This window comes from Ammodytes marinus (assembly GCF_949987685.1).
Source record: "Ammodytes marinus genome assembly, chromosome: 10".
NCBI classification, from domain to species: domain Eukaryota; kingdom Metazoa; phylum Chordata; class Actinopteri; order Uranoscopiformes; family Ammodytidae; genus Ammodytes; species Ammodytes marinus.
The window spans coordinates 18,951,315-18,968,649 of record NC_137214.1 but is presented as its reverse complement, the minus strand read 5'-3'; the positions used below and the strand labels follow the sequence as shown (position 1 = coordinate 18,968,649).

Genomic DNA, 17,335 nt, shown 5'->3' with positions numbered 1-17,335 from the left:
AAGAAGGTTTTAAGGTCAACATTTACAACACCTAACCTTAGGGCGTATTAGGTGTGTGCATGTGTCACACACACCTACGCGCAGCTATTAGTCCCCAATGTTTAACAGGGGTTATGCCTGTATGGGGATATGAGTATATGCTTAACATTTAGACCACATGCTTTCATTTGCAAGCCTTCTGCTCTTTGAAAAACCATCCCATATCCATTACTGTTTTTTACATAGACTGATAAAACCGGGTAAACTGTGTAGGTGTACAGCCAGTGCTCCTCTAATTCATATTTCCTGTTATGCAGCTTCTTGCAAAGCAGTTAAACATCTTTGATGACTAACTGACCTAATCTTGGTTGAAAATTAACAACTTTTCCATGAGATGACACATTGAAATAGTTTGTATTAGTAGATAAGACATTTCAAGGCTCAACGCTAAGGTTTTTTTTTTCACTTGCCCTAACGGGCAAGTGGGTCTGAATTCTACTTGCCCGAAGTAAATTTTTACTGGCCCCTATACAATTTTTTTTTTCTATCAGTCGTGTTCAAATAATTGTTATATTTGCTCTTTATTGACAATGTATAAACAAATCATGGACAGTATTATAGAGAGTTAAGGGTCATACTGAAAGTGGAGGCTATTATTCAAATATTATTTGAGTTGGAACATTTGTAATTTTTTTGTTTCTAAACCGACAATAACTGCAAACGAGACTTGTTTTATGCAAACAAAAATCATGTAAAGAACTCTAATGGCGCTTTTCCACCGCAAATGTAGCTCGACTCGACTTAACTCGACTCGACTCAACTTGGTTTGGTAGCAGCACGGGTCGTTTTCCACCGCAAATAGTACCTGCTGAACGTGGGCGGGGTCGTCGTAAGGGGCTGAAAGCCTACTCCGGAGCAAAGTAGCAGAGCAGAAATTGCGAGCAGTTGTTGCACTATTAACTGAACTAACCGCCAAAAACACGGATGAAAAATGTTTAAGAAATACCCCCCTTGTATCTGTTTGCTAAAAGAAGTAGAAGAATATTGCTACGGGCCATTAAAAGGGATGTTTGTTGTCCCGATGTGTGACTCTGCCACACAGTCAGCTGTAGGGATGCGTCACGTACATCCCTATGCACGTAAACACGGGCATGATAAAGTTGACTGTTTAGTGCTTGTTTCAGGATACGTGTTTTCAAATGCAAGCCGTGTCTCAGCCTGAATATTTTATTGAGGTAATCAGTTCAGTCCGAGGCTTGTAATGTAATCGCTCGCTATCATGTCTGTCCCAGCTGGCTACTATTAGCCTAGCTGCTAGCTGCCCTACATGTCTCCTCTCGTATGATAAGTAACTTCCCCAACAACCAACACTGGGTGAGCTTAGCGAATATATGGAAAATAAATTCGGATCTGTGATGCAAATCAAATGAAAGAGAGCCAGAGAAGGCTGCACGCGGCGTAAATACACTCAAAAGTCCCGGAGAGTTGGGGAGAATAAACAACAGAATGAAGCCGGTAGTCTCTGGCCACTGATTGGCCAGACAATAGTCTCTGGCCAATCAGTGGCCGGCCGTCTGCCGACGTCACCTTTTAGCATCGGCTCAGCTCGCTTGGAACCTAGAGCGAGGCGATACCAAAAAAGCAGCCGCTACGTGGTACCAGGTACCATGAAATTGCAGTGGAAAAGCCAAAAATGCGAGTTGAGTCGAGTCGAGCTGATACCATGCGGTGGAAAAGCGCAATATGCGTGTGTATCGGCGGTGGAGCCCCGCCCCCCCTTCACCAAACGGAGCAGAGAGGAGAGGAGAGATGCAACGTAGCAGACACTATGCGCACACAAATGAGCGTTAATGTAATAATTAGCACCAGTTAAATATGAAAATAAACCATAGATAGATTAGCCTACTTGTATTTGGCGATTCAAAAAAATAAAATAAGAAATATGATTTTATTATTCAAGAATTTCAGCGAAACCTCCCAGTTGCCCGGTCGGGCATGCCAGTTGGCATAGTTACTGGCCCGACATGGCATTTTACTTGCCCCGGGACGTTGGGCAATCCTTATTGTTGAGCCCTGCATTTCTATTTAAAAGGCAGTATCACATCCTCCACAAAGAAGGGCTTACAGTACCATTTTGGCCCATTTAAGAAAACTAGGAGTTCTCGTCTGTGACGGTTTTTTTTCTTGTTTAATTGAAACATGAAATAATACTATTTGTATCTGTTTGTCTCATGCAGATTCAACCCTGACGCACACCTCTATATTCTGAGTTTGTCTTTGTTATTTGTTTTGTTTTTTGAACATGCCAAGTCATGCTCGTAGAGAGTATACGGAAGTAAGGCATTGTTTCAAGATCATGGGATGCATTTGTGAAGAATGGCACCAACACAGTAGTCAAATACAGAAATACCAGGTGCTCATTCAGTGTCCAGTGTTTTCAACTCTTGTTTTACCTTTTTAAGATTTAAGTCAATAGACTTACTACATTAGAGATCTGTTTGTTTGTGAACAAATATTTTTCTCTTTCCTGTTATGTTTTTTACTCATGCAACTTTAAGACATACAAAAACTTTGATACATCATTTTCAGCTACACCCACCTCCATACCCCCTGGGGGTTATTGGCTTTGAAACAGAAATCTGATTTATTTGAAACTTCCAAAGAGGCTTCCTGGGATCACACCTACCTGTTTGTCACTTTCTACCTTTGGGTTGACCCTTAGTTTGTCCAGAAGTGATAGAATATACAGAGTGTAACTGCTTTGATCTCTTTTATTTTGTTTCACAACATGATGCAAGTTAGAGGAAATGTTGCTGATTTATTTATGACCTCTGGTGAATATTTTATCTTCTTGTTGGTTGTGCACTTTATTTTTATGGAACCAATGTGTCTGAAATCGCGCACTTCTGTACTTACACTTACTTTTTTGAGTGCACTTTGCGCAAAACCGGAGAGTGTGCCAAAATGAAGTGCACTGTAAGTTCCTCTGTCGTGCACTCAAAACGGTCTAAAACTTGAGTGTGGAGAGATGGACACTTTCCACACTCAACGGCCGCCATCTTGCCTACGTAGCGGAGAGGGGCGGGACATTCTAATCAAAATAGAGGAGCTTGAAGCAACCGTGGAGACGGACGCGCTCTACAAAAGTTAAATTATATATTGTTTTAGTTTTTCCGCGACTAACGTGTCTGTTTTGGCTATCGGTAACGCAAGCAGAAAAAAATACCACCGAAGAAGAACCGTCAAAATGCAATGTCATTTCCGGTAGGTGCGCGACGGCAGTTTGGACAGTGCACTGTAGAAATGAGAGCACTGCGTCTATAAGTAAGTGTACTGTTGGGATAATAAAGTGCACTCAATGTAAGTGCACTTACGTAAGTGCGCGATTTCAGACACAGCTTTTTTGGAAGCTCACAGATTAATCCTTGCAGGGTTTTTGTTCTCATGTGATGCTTAAAAAAATGAAATATGAATGTTTCCATTTTTTGATGCACGGTTTTGCCTAAAGTTATTTCAATAATTAATATTAATGTAGGCTATCAGGATCAGTAAATACATTTTTCAGATTCTTATTGTGAACATTGAGTATTTTTGTTGATAATTTTTCACCCATTTCTACTGTCGGGTCATCATCTCTTTCAGAATATTTTTAACACGTGTATTTAACTCACTGACTCAAAATGACAGAACTAGTAGTGGGTTTAAATGTTTCACTTATGTATACAGCACTTTATATACTAAGGTCACAGGAATTGAAGCTTTGACCTTTCTGTTAAAGGATGTTTGCTTTAGCTGCCACAGCTCTGCAGACTGCAGTTCAGACTTTATCTCTGGATGGGGCAGGTGCCACTTTTAGAAACACAGAAATCTGATACACAATATGCTTTTTTAAATGTACTGCTGCCAGTATTGTGGTACAGCCGTTACTAAAAGGTGCCATACATTGTTTTCTCTTTCCTCCAGGTTTTTAACTTGATGTTTGTTCTATAGGTCTCTTTAAAGTTCAAAGGGTTGTAGTCATAGTAAAATATTAACTAAATCCTAACCCTTGTCGTTGACTACTACAGGAAGAAAAAACAAATTGTATTTAGTTTAGAGTTACCAGTTTCATGTCACAAAATAATCTACCAGAAATGTGCGCTTGGCTTGCATCTTTGACAGATACACCAACGCATTGTCCTCATTGAAATGAATGTGGGTGCTGGACAACAGTGCTAATGTCTGCCTTAACAGGGCTTTATACCATGTTGTTTTTCAGTTGTGTCGCTGCTACATTTCGATGGGTTGTTCTCATATTATCCGTTGGCCTTTAGTTTAGTGACCTTTAGTTTTCGCTCTCACTGTTTCTTTCTCTCTGTTTATGCGCTGTCTTAACTGTCTCTGTTTCCCTTCTAACAATGTCCCCCATTGTTGAGCAGGAGGTTGTCAAGCATATCTAGGATTAAGACACACAGTCAGAAACACAGAGTCATTCTATGCTGTTCCATTACTGACCAAATCCTCGCTACAGAGGCCTTTTAGGGTCAGCTTTCATAGCAGACAAGGCACTGGTTGGAGAACATTGAGTCCCTAATCTCCATGTGTCATTGTCCTCATCCGTCACTTAAAGCCTTAAAGTGTGTTGAGTCAGGCGATAACAGGGCCACCCTTGTTTTAAAAGGTGCCTGCGCTATTTAGGCCCTTTTTAATTGTTGTAATAAGGATTTAATTCAACAATATGAAGTAGCGGATTTTATGTCCAATCATTTTGCTGAAAACAAATTATCTGGTTTGTGGTACGATTTTGTTCATGAACATATTTTTACAAGATATATTTTTCAAGTTTGCAATACTTTTACCTGTGGGGACACATTAAAATCCTTATTAATGTTATGGCAGCCAGTAGCCATTCATTTTCAGGTTACTTATAGGACTTTTGGTTTCAATACTAAGGGCCCTTACCCATTCCAATAATTTTACCTTCAATTGTGGGATTTTCTCTAGCTTTTAAAGAGGCTTAGGACCTAGCGGTGCCAGTTCAGTTGGTTTTGGCTTAAAAATACGCTATTCATATGAACAAACATATGACTTGTGAAACCCCCATTTAATAGCATTAAATAATAGAAAAACCTGAAAATGGTTCTGTTCTTCAGCCGGCAAGACATGCAAAATTCTAAGGTTGAATACCTTTTGTTCCTTCTTGCTTTGAAGAGTTCAGTAAAAAATACAGAATCAAAAATAAACTTTCTTGGATATTCACTCAAAATATTTGGGTAATTTGCATATCCAAACATAAATATAAACATTTATTTTTTTATTGGCAGACGTCCATGCAAAATAATACAATTAAAGCACATTACATTTCAACAGATTTATGTGTAGAACTTCATTAAGTTTTCATTATTGTATCGAACAATCAAACAAAAACATGAATGTGGAGTACAATATGACTCATCCCCCCATGGGCTCAAAAATGAAGCCTCAATAGTCCAGAGAAGAATTCTAGAATCATCTGTGCTAGAGGAACGCACAGTGCATGTAGGGGGCGTGACCTCAATGCCCCTGCAGTAAGCAGTGTGCTATGTGCTGTGATTGAGGAATGGCATAGATATTCTCAAGTGTACTTACTACATGACATCTGGTTATTTTAAGATTAATGCAAAAATATATTTTCCCCAACTATATTTAGAATTACTGTTAAGGGAACACCTTCAATTTGGTTGATTCCGTTTATTCCCAAAATTCACGTTAATTCCCATGGAAAGTGTTCAACTTTGAAAATTAACGGAATTTTAAAACCCTAGCTTTTATCCCTACAAAGACAGTGTTAGATTAAGGGCATGGACACACTAACACAATTGTATAATTTAAATTTAAAATTCTATAAAATCATTGCCATTGCCAACAATGCCTCTCAAAGTAGTTGGTAGAAGCAAAGTGAGGCTTTCTTTAATAATATTTGGTTTACTTCTGGAGTTGGAGGAACGACCAGAGGAAAGTCAGCAACTATGCATTAGTTGCCTCAGTGCTTTTGCCTGTGCTTTATAAAAGTTAAAAGATATATTTTTGTTCAGTATAACTTTATAGCTCCTGCATGGTACCAACACTGCCAACGTTCCAGCCCTCTTTGAAACCCTCCATTATAGAAGTGTTTGGATTTATGAGTAACTTTGTACGCTTGGTTGTACTATATTACACAAGGAGCCTTACAAAACTGTTGGCTGTAAATCTGTGGCAGACAATAAATGATATTCAGAATAGAAATGACCAGTTACTAAGTATTTGGCACAGTGTCGTATCTGCCACTGAGCTGAATACTAAAGAAATGCACCATCCACTTAAATCCATGCTGCATAACGTTTAGTGTAGGGATGGGCGTTAGTAATCGAGTACTCGAGTACTTCTCGTTTCAAATGAACTCGATTGGTGGATTAAAATGTTATATACGTGTACAAAACGGCACAAAACGGATAAAATAAAAATGCTACACACACCTGATTGCGATGAGTTGATGCAGTGTCACCTAACTCTCACGGAGCTGAAAGATTACGTGTCCTCACAGAAAGCGACTGAACGAGGGACGGCAGTTAGTATGGATCGCGATGAGCTTATGTGTTTATGTTGTTGTAAATAATGACTACCGTAATTTTCGGACTATAAGCCGCGACTTTTTCCCCATTTTTCGACCCTGTTATTACACAGCACAGTATATGTTCTGTAGCTGCTAGGGATGGGCGTTAGTAATCGAGTACTCCTCGTTTCAAATGAACTTGATTGGTGGATTAAAATGTTATATATATATATGTGTACAAAACGGCACAAAACGGATAAAATAAAATTTAACAAAATTAAATATTTTGATGCAAGTGCAATAAACTGAGTGTTGTGTCAAACAGCAACTGCAAATAACTGCCACCGCAGCGCAGCCTGTGTTCTCCACGGCACCGCGGAGCTGAGCACGTCTCTCCTTTCTCCAGAACATTTTCAGGAATATAACTGTCCAATTATTTCGAAGCAGATGATAAAGTTACGTTTATAAAAAGGGGAGATGACACCTGTTACTCTCAGTTAATAATGAGTAGACTCCAGGACAGATGAGCATGCAAGGTGCTCTCCGCTTGGAAAGAAAAGTAAAGAAGAAGCAAGGCTTACTTCAGGCACATTCGCTCCGAGCCAACAACAGTTAAGAAGCCTTAACTATGGAATATGGGGATGCGATTCAAAAACCGACCAGTGTAACGTTCCGTTAAAGAGGAATTAATCGCGGTAATTATTCACGGACACGGAGTGAGCATTACGCGGTTGGATATACAACTACTAAGTCTACTGCTTTGGTGAGTTATTTAGGCCTATATGTATTTAAATTGTAGGACAATCATTTTATATTATTTGCTGCCCTTCTTATTTTAAATGGTGACTTAGGCAATTTTTTTTGTTACAACTACAGCCCATGCTTTTTCTCTCTTTTTTTCTCCCCACCGCAGACCTACTCGATCGGTTTAAATTGTGGCCCGTCTATCTAATTACTTTCAGTGAGGAAAAGGTGTTTTAAACTTGTGGAAAAAAATCCTTAAATCCTTAATCCTCGAGGAATGCAAGCGATCACTTAAGTAGCGAAAACACTACTCGTGCCCATCCCTAGTTTAGTGTAATTAAAAGGTATTAACAAAGATTTAGGTTTTACATTAGGCAAAAGGCTATAAACTAAAGTTAGGTTTAGTACTAGGCGTTACGTAAGTCAATTCTAACTGTTCAACAGTTGACTTAGTCTTTTTCGTATTCATACCAAAGTGTAAGACTGAATCAAATGTTAAATGACCAATGCTTTGGCTCCTTGTTTACTCTTGTACTTAAACTAGTTTAAATGGCTTTTTCCTTGTAATTGAAATGTTTGAAGCATTGATTTCATAACATGGCACATGATTTCACAAATCCACACCTAAAACTGCCTGTTATTGGCTAGAATTGTACTGTTACTTGGTTATATTTGCTCCTTAAACATTGGGTGTTAAAAGAACCTTAGGTACTGTTATAATGTTAACATATAAGTCTCTACAAAGATAGAGGCTTCTTTTAAGAGGTTAGAGAAGATTATTTGAAAGGAATACGCTGGTTTATGATGAAACACAATCATCTGGAGCATGGAATTAAAGGTGATGCCGAGTTCCTGAATAGGTCATATGACTTGTGTGACATACAGCATGAATGAAAAGAAAGACGGGACACAATGGTACAAGAAAAGGACGAGTATTGATTGTACACCTGCCTTCTCCATCTCTATTATTTTTCAGTGACTTTCTGACTCTCTAACACTCAAAAGTAGAGCTGAGTTTTTAAATATGTTATAGAGACCAGCTGAGTGGATAGCAACAACTCTCTTCATGCACCCCTGAACACTTGGACACACCAACACACAATAATCCTTTCATCCTGTCTTGCGTTTCACACACACACACACACACACACACACACACACACACACACACACACACACACACACACACATACACACACACTCTCTCTCTCTAATCAAGCACAGGCATGACATGTATACACGTGTTCTGCAACCTAAATACATACACACACACACAAACACTCACTCAAATGTTGAAGTGGTAGCAATTAGCAAACACACATTCAACATACATTTTTCAAGTGATAGTTTGCTCACATTCTACTTCAAATGGGCACGGACATGAAGGACACAGACACAGCTTTCTAGCCTAACCTGTGTCAGTTTAATTGTGTTATTTTCTGCCATTATCTCATATTATTTATTTATTTCCTCTTGCTCTGTCTCTCCTCAGTTTGGCTATAAGGAATCCTGCAAGAAGGATTAGCGGTCCGTAAATGAGGAACTACCGGCTCATCTTCTGCCACAACCTGAAGCAGCCATAGACGTCCAGCAGGTCACTGTCTAGGGAAGGAGAGGATAGGACACACTTTTACTGCTACACGGTGAGTACACGCACACACTGACATGCAGACACGTCTAGCGCTGCAGGAAGGAATGGAACCACTGCATCTTTTTGTGACTTGGCTGGTTATGTAGAGCTCCACATGTTAAATGCTTGAGCTAACATTAGCTTCACAGACTGAAATGACAAGGTTTAACCCTAGTTAAGAGACAACTGTGTTCAAAGTTCTCCCTCTGCCATGTTCAACAAAGCTGGCCATCAAAACTTACTCTTACTCTCTTTTAGGGGTGTGAACCGTTAACAAAAAATGTCTTCAACGGTTACACGACTGACATTTTTTCGTGTACACGTTTAACCGTTTCATATTGGGGGCGACTGTCTTTTTCGCGTGCTTGCGGAAATACACACACACGCACTTTGGTGGCCGACCAGTAACCATGAGGTCGCTGGTTCGATCCCTGACACCGGACAGGAGGGTGTCAGTTGTAAAACTAGTAGTGGCTGGTATTACGTCTACGGTGCCCACGATCTCTACCATTGTCCTTGAGCAAGACACTTAACCCCAAAAACTACTCCGGGGGCGCTGTACTACAGCTGACCCTGCGCTCTGACCCCCTCTGAAGTGTGGTAACTTGAGAGGGGATATGCGAAAAGACAAATTTCAATGTAACCATTGACTAATAAAGTAACTTTACTGTACTTAACTTAAAGTTTGGGTTTTTTACTTTTGAAGGTTTTCGTGCACCTACTGACGAGCATTGTTCATGTCAACTGGGTTACGTCAATCTTCAGTTTATCACATATAACATTTTTACTAATGTTCCCTCGACAACTTCCTAGTTGGCTGCAAACTACATTATGAAAGGGCCTGTAAAGCCTAACAACCGGCTCTACATTAGCCCTGGGTGGTGCGGTGTGGGAGAACTCTTGTCGTACGCGTGATGTGGTGCTCATAATAAATGTCTAATACATATTTCTGGTTTGAGTGCTGTGACCCATTTATTTCATCACTTGGTCCAGAGCAAACATATAGCGACACGCTGCCACGGTACAAACGGTTTGCTTTTCCCCAAAACACACACACCTGGCCGTGCCCGGTGATTAGTTATATGCCTTTAGTTGAGCCCAAAGCTCCACCCAGTGGTAACACACAAAACTACATATCACAAAATAAAACAAACAAAAGAGTGATATAATGGCTCCAACACACCGGCCCCTAATTGTGTATGGCAGGATGGCATAAACAATTTCAACATATATTTACATAATTGGAGCCAATAACCATATGAAATAAACTAATAAATCAAAAACACCTCTTTAAGAGGTTACCAAGGTTATTTGCAATTTATGTTGCAGCCTCTTGCAGAAGACAAAACTTTGTCACTGGTCTGTCCATTACGCTGGTCTTGGTTTGTACTTGCGCAGAACGCACCAGTCCTTTCCTGTCTGGATATGTCAGTAGAACTCTTCCAAGCAACCAGGAACTGCATGGGGCTGTTGCATCTGCGATTAGCACAATGTCTCCAGGCATAAGACTTCGTCTCTCCTTTTTCACTCCAGATTTGCCAGATGATAATGCAGCGAACTCATCAGGGAACCTTTCCTGTTGAGCGAAGCGAACGATGGATACTTCTGCTTCTGCAAGGTCTTCTGGAGTCAAACTCTGTCCTTCAAATGCAGTTTTAATGCGTTGCATCTCCTGTTCCATTGTGTTGCCATTGATTTCAGCATCCTCTTGCATCAGTTCTTTTCTTTTACGGCTCATCTCCTGTAGAGCCCTCCTGATTTTCATCATCCACGCAACTGACCTCTTCAACCTTCTCCAGTCAGAAAAGTAGGTTAATAGTTGTTTAGTAGCATTTGGTCCATCCTCGACAACCACTGCATTAGCTGTGAGCTCCACTTTGACCTCCGGGTCATCAACCGCAATACTGGAATCCAAGATGCTTACTGGCCAGGTATCTTCGGATTTCCAAAGGAATTCGAGGCCTTCGATCCATCTTCGGTTTGCCAAAAAATGATCTATCATTAACCCCCTTGAGGCTTCGTCGGCAGGGTTCTGGGTGGTATTAATGTACCTCCACTGAGAGACATCGGGTGTTCTGTGGATGGTAGAGATCCTGTTCGCCACAAAGGTTTGAAATCTTCTGTCCTCGTTTCTGATATACTTCAAAACTGAAGTACTATCCGTCCAGAAACATGATTTGTTAAGTGGAAGCTGTAATTCCATTCTAAGCATTGTATCCACCCGAACAGCCAGAACAGCAGCAGTGAGTTCCAAACGAGGAATAGTCACATGCTTTAGTGGTGCCACTCTGGCTTTGCCTAGCATGAAAGAGACATGGACACGGTTGTTGCTGTTCTGCATCCGGAGATATGTCACAGTACCATATCCGCTTTCACTGGCATCTGAAAAATGGTGCAGTTGGCCCTGGGTGAGTTGTCCAAAATCTGATGGCTTCAGGCATCGCTCTACCTTGAATGCAGTCACTCTTTCCAGGTCTTGTACCCATTTAATCCACTGCTGTTTGAGAGCTGAGGGAATTTGATCATCCCACCCATTGCTCCTCCTACACAGATCCTGTAGGATTAGTTTAGCTGGAAGTGTGAGTGGTGCAAGAAATCCTAGAGGATCATAGACTGAGCTGACCACCGATAGGATCCCACGTCTTGTATAGGGTTGTTCCTTGAGTGCCATCTTGAACTTGAAAGTGTCGGTTTCGACACACCAATGAAGACCAAGGGCTCTCTCTACTGGCAACTGGTCTCTGTCCAAATTCAACTCGTGTAGAATCTTTGCTCTCTGCTTCTCTGGAATGGAAAGCAATACACCACGACTGTTGCTAATCCATTTTGTCAAATGGAAGCCTCCTTTTTGACAAACAGCTGTCAAGTCTCGAACCATTTCCACAGCCTCTTCCTCAGACGGCAAGCTTTTTAGACAGTCGTCCATGTAAAAGTTCCGATTGATTGTGCCAAGTACTCCAGCAGGGAAACTGTTCTGGTTATCCTCTGCAGTCTTTCGTAGAGCATAACAAGCACAGCTGGGAGATGACACTGCCCCAAAAAGATGCACAGTCATCCTATATTCCACAAGTTCCTGATTTAAATCACCTTCAGGCCACCACAAGAAACGCAGGAAATCTCGATTATCTTTGGCTACCTGGACTTGATGGAACATGGACTGAACGTCAGCCATTACTGCCACAGGTTCTTGTCTGAAACGCGTTAGAACTCCTAACAATGAACTGGTAAGATAAGGACCCTGTAGAAGTTGACTGTTGAGAGAATTTCCTCTGAACTCGGCTCCACAGTCAAACACAACACGGAGATTTCCTTTCTTGGGATGATATACTCCGTGGTGTGGAATGTACCACATCTTTCCATCAGACCGTTCCAATTGATCTTCAGGCACACGTTCAGCATACCCCTGCTTGATGACCTCACTGAGACAAGTGGAGTATTCCTGGTGGTATTTTTCGTTTTTCTCAAACCTCCTCTTCAATCCAAGAATGCGCTGCTTGGCCACACAGTGATTGTTTGGCAGAGAAACCCCTTTGTTCTTAAAGGGAAGTTTCATGTTATAATGTCCATCTTGAAGCTTTACTGAATCTTTCATGATTTCCATGAACATGACATCGTCTCTCGACATCTCCTCCTTGTCTCCTGCTGTTTGTTCATTACAATCATGGTTGTATTGATTATTCAGTAACACCTCCAGCCCTTCTATGGAGATCCTGTTAACGGAGGCAGCAGGGTGGCCACTATCGCACTGCTCCTCAGTGCATCCTTGAAGGGGGCCATTGATAACCCATCCCAATAGGGTCCTTATAGCGTGGGGTCCATTTCCATGGCTGTTAACTACTTCCCAGGGTTCCAGCATTTTGGAGGCATTGGTGCCTATCAACAACTCTACTTCCGCTTGGATGCGAGGAACACCAACACCATCCAAGTATGGCCAGTTAGCCAGTTCTTCTTCTTTGATGATGTTACCTGTGCTTACAGGCATCCTCTTCTGAGTATAGACTTCTGGTAGGTCATAGAACCGTTTTCCAGTGAGGGAGGAAACCTCCAAACCTGTCAACCTGTAACTGGAAACTGATGTTCTTGAGCCCATGGTTTGTAGACTTATTTGAGCTTTTCTACCATCCATGTTCAGCTTCCTCATCAGGTTTTCTGAACAAAATGTGGCTGTACTGCCTGGATCAAGGAAGGCATAGGTTTGGATGACTGCGTCTCCTTTGCTGGACTTAACCTGAACCGGTAGGATGGATAGAATCCCATCAGTTTTTCCGGCCCCTGCATGCCCACATGTTTGCAAAGAGACCACTGCGTTGCTCACCGATGTTTCCTTGGGCTGCATATCGTCTACGTTGCTTGCTCTCACCCTTTGACTGATGTGAAGGACGCTGGGATGGGTTTGGCTGCACACCTTGCAAGTCAAGCGCTTCTCGCAATCCCTGCTAATATGCCCAGCGCAGAGGCAGCCAAAGCAAACTCCTTTTTCCATTAAAAAGTTTATTTTGTCCCTGTGTGTCTTCTCCTCCAATCGCGGACACTGCTCCAGTGCGTGACCTTGAGAGCAAAACATGCAAACGCTGGTGTTCATTGCAGATGTGCTTATTTGCCGTTGAACCTGGTTGGGCTTTCTGGACTGTTCAGAAGAAAGGGTTTCAAAAGTAGCAACAGTGGTTGCGAAACTGTTTCCTTTAAATCTTGGTTTTGACTGTGATGTTCGAGTCACCTCTCTGTTTCCTGTAGTGAGTTCTGTATTCTGAATGTCCCCAAAGATTGGGTCCGACACTATTTTCACTTGATATTCGATGAATGTGACAATATCCATGAATTGTGCCCTGCGCTTGAGGTTTTCCAAAATGCCACATGCAGAGACTCTCCACCTTTCCTTTAGCCTGTATGGAAGCTTTAGAATCACTGCTCTCATATTTGCTGGCATATCCAGTTCTCTCATGTACTGCAAATCCTCCATTGCATTGCCACATTCCCGCAAAAATAGTGCATATGATTGAAGAGATTTGACGTCCTCAGGTTTTACAACTGGCCAGCTGAGGACTTTCTCCATGTATGCTGCAGTGATCTTGTGTTCGTTGCCAAAGTGTTCTTCTAGCAGATGCCTTGCCATAGTATAGCCTCTGTCTGGAGCCATATACTGACAGCTACGAACTAGCTCTTTTGGATGACCTCTGGTGTACTTGTCCAAAAAATACAAACAATCCCCTCTGTTGCTGGCATTTCTCTCCACACAGTTTTCAAAGGCTCTGATAAATGATGTATACTGCAGAGGATCCCCGTCAAAAAATGGGATCTCTCTTGGTGGTAACAATTGTTGTTTTATAAGCAATGTTGATATTTCATTTTGCTTTTGCAGTAAAGTACAGAGCGCTGACGTTTCATGAGTTCTTTGAAATAGGTCAGACTGAAGTCCATGTGGATTGGTTGGTTGTTGCACATTAGGGTCCAAAAGAGGTTTGCTTAATGGTTTTCCATTGTTTGCCGTTTCATTATGAATATCCTGGCTGTCCTGTGTTGCATACCAATATGCATTGTGTTGCTGTAATGGTTGTTGCTGTGGATGCAGGAATGGTTGTGGCATAGGTGGTGGTTGTTGTGAGTCCACAAGGGTAGGGAAGTATTCTTGAGCTTTTGGATTCAGAGTGGTCTCCTTTAACCTTGTTCCTTTTGCAAAATAAGATTCCATTGCATTGGATCGTGTGCTTGAGCGAGCTTGGTGGCTGTAAGTCGACAGTACTGCTAATTTAGCAGCAGAAGCAGCCATCTCTGTGTTAATTTCCAGCCTTTCCTTTCTCCTCCTTAGCTCCTCTGCTTTCTCCTCCAGAGCCTTGGATGCGAGGAACATTTGCTCTTCCAAAGCGTGTTTGTCATTTAATGCTGCGGCGCGAGTTTCAAGTGCAGCTCTATCTGCCTCGGCCTGAATGCGTGCTGATGTAGTAGAGGATACATTGCTTTTCGAGCTTGCATGACTTTGCCGGCTTGGTTGTTTTTTAGAAACGTTTGTTTGAACGTTGGATATGCTGTCATCGGGATTCACCTCATTCCCATAATCCTCATTAGCCTCAGATTTGGGAATGTCTGCTTTTGCCAACCACCTGTCCATTGTTTCCATAAATTCATTTACACCCAGCAACTTTGCTTTGAACCATATTTCATGTGTTTCCTTTTCTGCAGGGGGTAACAGTTTTAACAGAGATGTATGTGCTTCCTTTGCCTCATTGCACAGAGTTGTGTATTTTACATAATAACACTTGACCTCTTTTTCGTAATCTCTGTCACACATTAACCCCTGAATTGTTGTTTTGAGATTAGATGCTTTGTTTAGTTTTGACTTTCTGGTTTTTTGCAGTGTTTCCAGTTTATCCAGAAATGCCTTTTGTGTTAGTTTGACTGCACGTTTAATGACAGATGGAATGTCACCGCTGGCCACGCCCCCACTGGGCTGCGTGTCAGCAGTGGTGAACTCATCACCATCGTTACCCTCATTTTGCACATTTGTTTCAGCATCCATAGTCAATCAATCACCATCAAAAACACTTTGAATACACCTTTAAACACAGAAAGACCAACCACAGATTTGTTGAATACCAGTTAGAACCAATGCATTGGATTTTCAGTCAAATGTGTGCACACAATATCTAAATGGCCATGTTGGTATTGCTACACATACCCCTCCGGTCCGGTGGATTGACGCTGTCGCGGTGGTAGTCCGTGGTTACGGCTCGGTACGTAGTCCTTGCTACTCGGCCAGTAGAAGCTGTTTTATAATCCCAAACGATCCAATTGACTGAAAAGAAATCCCGCGATGGTGTCCGCGCTGGCGAAATCCAACGACGGCTTCCTCGATCAGCTGTTCAATGGCGATCCTGGCGAGTTCATTTAGCACGTTTGTACTTTAATGTAAAGCCTAACAACCGGCTCTACATTAGCCCTGGGTGGTGCGGTGTGGGAGAACTCTTGTCGTACGCGTGATGTGGTGCTCATAATAAATGTCTAATACATATTTCTGGTTTGAGTGCTGTGACCCATTTATTTCATCACTTGGTCCAGAGCAAACATATAGCGACACGCTGCCACGGTACAAACGGTTTGCTTTTCCCCAAAACACACACACCTGGCCGTGCCCGGTGATTAGTTATATGCCTTTAGTTGAGCCCAAAGCTCCACCCAGTGGTAACACACAAAACTACATATCACAAAATAAAACAAACAAAAGAGTGATATAATGGCTCCAACAGGGCCTATATTCAATCTACTGGATTTTCCAAGAGTTGGCCTATTCAAACAGCAAAAAATCCCAGTCCACTCTCTCCAACTATTTCCGCCCCCCTGTAGATTTCCAGCAGGTAGTTGACCAGGTTGTCCACCCAGGATTTGATCATTGAAGGTCCTAGATATCATTCCTGGGGAACACTATCCTTTACAACGTACTTACTAAAACCTAATGTGAACAAAAAACATCCTAAAATGTCTTACTTGCTGTTTTATCATGTTGTATTATGTAACATTAAGTTGAATATAATACAACAACAAACTGGTTTTAAACTCGTTATCAGCGGAGTGAGAGGAAGAGCTAACTCTTGACATCTTTGTACCAGGAAAACTTTTCCTTGCCAGAAAACTCCTGTCCGCCCATCCTACTATATTATGTGTGTGTGTTCCTGTTTAGAAGAAATATCTGCACTTGTGTATTCTTTGTAAATGTGGTCGCTGTTGTATAATTTGTGATTCCGTGGTTGATAGGAATCTGTTATTCTAATCCCTTTGGGGAAAAAAAAGATTTTTTTTTTTTTTTTTTTTTTTTTTTGCATTTTTTAGTAACCCAGTAGTGCAGGGGTGTCAACACTGATTTATTGGCCCGTGGCACATTTTGAAAATATAATGTAATATGGCCCTTTTACATTTTTTAATAATTTAAACACACTCATTATATTACAGAGAAATATGTCCCATAAAAGAAAAAGAGCACCAAGCCCATCCCGGAGGACCCTGCATAATATTTTATTTTAAATTAATATTATTATAGAAAATCCATGTGTCCTTCTCCAATGGCTTGTAATTCTTCTGACACAGCGTCTCCATTTTTTTTCCATACACAATTCTTCAGCTTTAGCCTCTTAATTTCCCTCTCAAAGTGCACCAGATTCATGCATTTCACTTTAAAAACTTAAAAAAATCTCCCGGGGGGGCATACCCCCGGACCCCCCTTGGAGGGGCGGGATCTCGGCAGGCTACTATATTCACCCAGCTGGACATTGGACGCAAAAGCAGAAAACACTGGGTGTACCAATGGCATTTAGCAAGAGGGGGAATGTATCTGTTTAATGTGCAAGTAAAATGTTGCCGTGAAGAAGGATTAAATTTACGAAGACACTATGAAACTAAACATCAGGGCACCTACATGTCCTGATAAATGTGTTATTTTTGCA

At 41.5% G+C, this 17,335-nt stretch overlaps 1 protein-coding gene across 3 annotated transcripts in view; it reads left to right on the top strand.

Annotated features, from left to right (window-relative positions):
• Window positions 1–17,335, top strand: part of fam13b (family with sequence similarity 13 member B) — an 83,601-nt gene that overhangs the window by 9,233 nt on the left and 57,033 nt on the right. For all 3 annotated transcript variants that reach the window (XM_080035743.1, XM_080035744.1, XM_080035742.1), the window contains exon 2: window positions 8,766–8,916. The gene's annotated coding sequence lies outside the window, so the exon portion shown is untranslated. The remainder of the gene's footprint in view (window positions 1–8,765; window positions 8,917–17,335) is intronic.